The 6,720-nt window shown below is 31.5% G+C and overlaps 1 long non-coding RNA gene across 9 annotated transcripts; it reads left to right on the forward strand.

Moving 5' to 3' along the window:
• Positions 1-626: 626 nt before the first annotated feature.
• LOC145132906 (uncharacterized) lies at positions 627-5,799 on the forward strand. 9 transcript variants are annotated; one of them, XR_013718289.1, is made up of 14 exons: positions 627-916; positions 1,026-1,095; positions 1,536-1,620; positions 1,839-1,903; positions 1,991-2,111; positions 2,204-2,382; positions 2,584-2,671; positions 3,004-3,049; positions 3,621-3,755; positions 3,932-3,996; positions 4,124-4,178; positions 4,291-4,359; positions 4,524-4,566; positions 5,301-5,799. It is a non-coding gene; the product is annotated as an uncharacterized LOC145132906 (long non-coding RNA). The 9 variants fall into 9 exon arrangements; XR_013718290.1 differs by having other exon boundaries at positions 2,204-2,361; positions 2,969-3,049; positions 3,645-3,755; XR_013718286.1 differs by having other exon boundaries at positions 2,204-2,361.
• The last annotated feature ends 921 nt before the right edge of the window (positions 5,800-6,720 follow it).

Raw genomic sequence — 6,720 nt, forward strand, 5'->3', positions numbered from 1 at the left:
TTTTTTTAAGTGTAGTTGAAAATTGAAATCAACATGTAAGAGCAACATATGTCGAGTGCTTGATAAGTTTTTTTACTTACTATCCAAACTTGTAGCACAATCTCTATAGCCCTTCAGCCATTTGATACTCCCTAATGGGCTCCTGGATTCCTATAAACTCTCATCGCCATTATTCTTGTTGTATATCCAACATGCCCAACCTCTTGTTCATTTCTAAAAACCCCTTTCTTACCCTTCCAATATTTTCATGTTTCATTCCACTTATACCAAGATAAAACCCACTTGACTCATCATGGAAACCAAAGATTTAAATCTCAACATTAAAAAAAGACTAAATATTATTACAATTTTTAGATTTTTGTATATCCAACTTTGAAAATACATGTTAGTGTCTGATTTTGAACATAACCTTCATCTTTGTTCTATAAATAAAAAAAATAATAATAAAGACAAAATCAGTGTCGTTTTCCAAGACGTTAGTTGTCCTAGAAAGATATAAGCAGAAACCAGAAGACGATAAGCCGATGCTTATAAAAATATTCTAGGTCCTTTGTAACCATTCCTAGACATTCTATATACTATTAATTGTTAAAAAGTTTGTGAACAGTAAACTTTTGGGGTTTTGATTTCTGCCATTAATTTCTCTGGGTTTTAATTTTTGCCTCACACGGAAGTCTTCTCCTTTCTTATTTTGCCACTGTAACTTGTGCTTTGGCTTATGATTTCTACGGGATGAGAGGAGCAAGAAAGGGACAACGACATATGAGTTTTCTAAAAAAATTTGTATCCTGCTCTCTGATTTGACATTGCCTTGTCAATTTGACAAATGTTTCGTTTCAATTTGACCAGTTGAATAACGTTTATCATTGCTGGAACAAATGATTTTTCACGAGAAAGAACGTCGGCATAAGAAAACGTTTGTATTTCAGCTGCTTCGTTCTACAATTCTTCTTCAACGTTTGTGTTTCCTTTCCTTTTTCATAAATTTCTAATTCCTGATTGTTTGCTGTCTTATTTGAAATAAGGTGGTTAATAGAATCATCAACCTCCCAAAACGTCAACCTCCCAAAACGAGTCTAAATTTCAACCTGAAAGGTAAGCCAAATAGATTTCACTTCCATTTATTGTTGTGGGTTTACTTTGAGGCAAAACGTAACTATGTTTGTAAAAGCTAGATTTGACTGCTTATTTGGATGAAAACTAAAATTGTTGAGTTACAGAATGTTTGATTTTGATATATCATGGGCCTTAATATTAGATATACAGACACAATAGAAAAATGTTCAGGAAACAATTGAGAAACGACAAGGGTTCTCAGTTGTTTTTTGTATTGCCTTTAAGGTGTTTGTCAAAATGCTTACTTTATTGTACTATTTTTTTTAAGATTAAAGTTGCTTATAAACAACAAAAACTATTTACATTAACTTAACCCATAATATTAGTGTATATGAATTGGAATAAGAGTGGCATTTAGTTGATGAAAAGGTTGGATTTTAGAATTTATTAATTTATGTCAGATTATCATGGTGTTGTAGCTTATCAGAATGTTGGGTTTGAGATTTTGATGCGGCTAGCTTGGAATAAATTCTTTAGTTGCCGTTTGTTTGATAAAATGCTCAGGTGAGAAGTATTTTTCTTAACTTCTATCATGTTTCAAATTACTTCAAAGCTTTAGTTGGTGTCTTTAACTCTAAAAAATAAAACAATAAACACTACGCTTCTTTAAAATCACTTCAAGAGCTCAATGTTTTAATTGTCTGCTTTCACAACATCACGTTCTCTTTTTCATGAGGTATAAAATTATTTTCTTTTGGTAAAATTTGGTTGTTTACTTTCAGCACTGACAGAATTTCATGGGACAGTAAAAATGAGGGGCTAAAAGTGGAAAAATGACTATGCTAAGGTGATTGAAGTTTTCACCATCATAGGTTTGATTCCATTCTACATATTTAGTGGTTTGAGAACCTGAAAGTTGTTAGATTTTGTTCAGGCTACATACAAAAGATGGGTTTACAATTGTATTACGGTTGATTGAACACCCTCCGTAGGTGTTTGATGAAATGTCTCAACGAGTGTTTGATGCAGTTTTTCTACTATCACTTATCAAATTGGTATCGATATCACTTTTCTTTTCTCTTCATCTGTATAACTATTTGTGTTTTGGTTGTATGTAATTTGTTTTACTATTTTTTTGCACTGATAGATCTCTGGCGAAGGAAATGACATTTTGGTGAAATAGTTGCATAATAATAAGACTTAAACTAGAAACTGGAGACATTTTGGTACAGATGCTCATGTGAACCTGTAATCAACATATTTAAGGGGTTATTAAGATGATGGAGATAGAGGTTGATGATTGAGGTATTTTTTACAAGTTGTAAGGTAGCTCACGTCTGTTTTGAAGTTGTTGGTGTCTATGTATATGCATATATGTGGTAATTCTTTGGTGTTGAAGATAAGATTTCAATATTTACCACTATATCGCGTATATGTACCAATTGGTTTTTTTAGTATATTTTCATAGGATGTTTTAATTTTTAATTATTGTTCACTATTACAAGCTTTTTAAATTTTTAATTTTAGGATGTGAAGAGGAAAGAGACGTATTTTATAACTTTAACTATTGTTGGTGGGCATCAGAGGGATAATATTGATCCATCAGTAAAATAAGGTCTATTTCTTTCTCTGATTTTAATTTAAGATGTTAATTAAAAATACAAACATATGGGCATGACATTTTGTACTTTTCTGATGATTTCTTATAAGTGCGTTCTCACTATGATGTCTGACCAACAAAATGGTATGAGTTGAGAGCATGAATGGTCAGGAAGTTTTCTTTATTCATTCCATCATGGAATGTAATAATTTTTTGTGATATAATCCATATACCCACTTCTATTTAACTTCAAGTGGTGTGTTTAAAAAACCTGAAATTTTAGTTAAATTATATATATGTAAATTTTTACAGATGCATTGATTCAGATTTTAGTGATTTGTTAACAGCCACTTAAAGTCACATATGGAATCACATAATTCGGTGGCATTAAAGGTAATATATGCATCCTACTATCATTTCTTCCTATTACACACACATATGGAAACAATAAGCGATGTATGGTCCAATGTTCATTTGTAACAATAAAATTTCAATTTTGTTATCATATTATGAAAATGATGAAAACATTAAAGTGATTATGAGGCATATTTATTGAAACTATATAATGAAATTGTTTCAATAAACTTGTCACGTCAACAAAAAAAAAAGTTTATAACCATGGAACAAAAAATACAAAATATCATAATACTAGAATAAAATTGCAGGTTGGGTGGTTAATGCTTTCGAAAATTAGTTTGAGGTACTGACTTGAACAAATTTTAAATTTGGTTACTTTTTGATGAAAATAGTTTTTGTTTTTTATACTATTATTATTATTTGGGTAGAGGCTAATGATTTGAATTTATTTTTTCATCATTGAAACAACTTTTTGTACTCTACAGTTTCACTCTCTGTTTTCAACAATGATTTCGTTATCAGGGCTGAATTGTTATACATTAAAAAACAATGATTTTGATTATTTTAACACTTAAGGATTTCAAAAGTTTTCATTTTCATTATAAAGCTCAGCAAACTCTTGAAATAGCAGAAGCTGCTTTGAGAAAAGCTGAAGGAAAGAGACAAACAATTGAGGAAAATCTAGCTCTCAGACGGGCTAGGACACGTGTAGAGGCTATCAATGCGATTTCATAACCAGTAGGTGCGTCCGAATAATCATCGATTTATACACTTATACACCCTTTGGGTGTTTTGTTTGACTTGATTCTGTCAAGTAAATACAATCAACCAAAATTAGATTTTGATACTTTCATTCATTTAAGTCAAAAACATAAATTAGTTTTCCAAGGGTGTTTTCGTAATTAAGTATTTTTGTAGCAAGTGGCCCCGGGCATTGACGTTAGCAACGGATGGAGGTGAAAATATAGAGCATGTTGATCTCGGTACTATTACTTCTGAAATTTTCATTTTTTTTTTCATATTTATGTATCGATATAATTTAAATTCAATTCCATTGCTGTGTTTTTTTTTCTTAATTGTTTCTTACAACATTATTATAATTTATAACAGGAAATGGGAAAGTAGGTCACGTGAATCAAGCAAATAACATGTACCTCTTCCCCGAGTGAGTGCTTATTTTGTTATTTTTATAAATGTTGTTATAGAAATATGTTCCATATTTATTTATTTATTTAATTTTTTTATTATATTTGTTCAATATATTTTGCGTATACAAGGTTGGTTTGGGATCTCTATTATCTGGCGCTCATTATATCCGATGGAATGTTGCAAGCTGCTTCCTAATGGTAATTTACAAATTAAATTAAAATAACTAATAAAATAAACAATATATGTTTATATTTAATCTTTTATGAATTATGTGGAATTAAAAGTAATGGTATCATAATATTTGTTATATGCCAGCTAATATAATTTTTTTTCCGTACATTCTTACTTCTTAATATGGAAGAAGAAGAAATTCAGATGGGCAGAGTTTATCCGTCTATCGATAGGTACATACATGATGTCTCTATTTTTATTAGGAAGGGTATTTTAGACATTTAACTAGGGTGCACGTTACTTAAAGGTTTTTACAAGTATGATTTCTGCACTTTTGTCTTTGCTGAAGGGTATTTTGGACATTTAATATATAGTTAAAACATTTTTATAAAGGGTACACATGATCTCTTTGTTAGTTAAAGGTTGTTACAACCTAAAAATATGATTTCTGTACTTTTGTATTTGTTGAAGGATATTTTAGACATTTAATAAATAGTCAAAACATTTTTCTAAAGGGTAGATTACTTGAGTATTGTCAATGTCATGGGCTGAATAGTGAATGATCAATTTAGGTGTTAAACTATTTATTATCTCAAACAACAACCGAAATGAACTTGAAGACAGAAAATTTTCTCTACATATTTCCTAACAATATGTACACATATATCTTACAAACTTATGTAGGAAATGTAATTTATAAAGCAAGGGAGCTTTACACCTGAGAAGCTTGATTTTTTAGTTTCTGTGTTAAAATTGGTGGAAACAGGACAAAATAGGACCTTCATGAAGAAGTATATGTATTGAAAATGTTGAGTTGGATATATATAAAAAACCTTACTGTGCATTTATAACAATTTGAACTGACCATTGCCCTTGCTTCCTTTCATTGTATCTATATTGTTTTTTGTTCCATGGATGATTTGCAAATGAAATTATTGACTTCCATTTTGTTATCTTAATTTTTTAGGAAAATAACCGAAGGGTTATATGCAAGAAATAGCATCATACAACTTACAAAACAAAAATGAAACCCCAACAAATGGAAATCATCCTAACCAACCTCATTGCCCACTATGAAGCCAAAAAACTATCACTCAGATACATGTAGGACGAAAGTTGGGAACACCAAAGCTACAAGAAGGAACTCATCACGCAGATGGACTCCAAACCATCGTACGCTAACTACATGAAAGAAGAAAAATTACAGTAACTCAGCGCCAAAGGCGCGGATGATTCTCATCTAGTTTGTTATTAAAACGTATATGATAATCGTTAAATAATAAAAGTTGTAAGGTTAAAAAATAGCAATTTTAATTAGACAAAAATGTTATGCGATGGGTCTTTTGGTTAGTTAGTACATCTATAACAGTGCGATTGGAAGATGCTGATTGGTTAGTGCAACAAAGTCAACATAATGTACAAGTAAACAAACATGGGTATATATATATATATTTTTTCTAGATCAAGTATGCTTTGTTTTAACAGGTTTCATAAATATAGAAACAGTTGAGTAAACTGAGTAATATCTTTTTTGTATAGCGACAAGAAAACAACTAGTATAAAAATAAATAGTTAACCTCTTTTATAATGTAAGATCGACTGTAATCAGGGTTTTTTGTAACAACCAAACCCATAGAGGAGATGAAAGGTCATCATCCAAACGGAGAGTGGACGGAGGTCCGATGACCGAGAACCGGCAATAGATCTCAGCTAAAGAACGGAGTCACAAACTTTTACGTAGCAGGTTTTCCGGATGGAACCAAAAAAGAACTTCGAGAGCCATTCTCCAGGTTTGGTAAAGTGATCGATGTCTACTTTGGATGGAAGGACTATCAGAGAATGAACTATGCATTCGTTAGATTCCTTGAAGTTGAAGACGTCAAAGTCTTGGAGAAGTGTTGGGTATTTTATGTTGCGTCATGGGCTTAGTTTGTATATCCGGATTGGGCCTGTCCATCTGTGATTATTAAGTAGGGTTAAGCTATAAATAGTGCATGCATGTATGCCTTAGATACTGTCGTGATTATTATTATTATTGCTTTGTAACCCTAAACACCTCTACAGTCGAAGTTCTTAATCGAGCTCTTCTGAGGTGTTGAAGCTTAATCATTCGACATCAGTTAAACCATTCTTGTGTTCTTCATTACGTCATTTATTGTTTTTCTGCTTAGAATCTATCGATCCTACTAGAACTTTGTCCTAACATTTGGTATCAGAGCAGGAGACTGTGTGATCAATACACATTCCTTCTGTGTGAAGAATTCTTTAGGTTTTCCGCTTTTATCGAATATAAAGAAGCCGTCTTCTTCCTGTCGACGGTAACTCGTGTGTTTGATAAAACCCTAATCTCAAGTTTACAGGTCTGATTCTAGCAGTTCTAAGGAAAG

This window comes from Lactuca virosa, chromosome 8, assembly GCF_052849685.1.
Source record: "Lactuca virosa cultivar CGN04683 chromosome 8, Lactuca_virosa_CGN04683_v6, whole genome shotgun sequence".
Taxonomy (NCBI): Eukaryota; Viridiplantae; Streptophyta; class Magnoliopsida; order Asterales; family Asteraceae; genus Lactuca; species Lactuca virosa.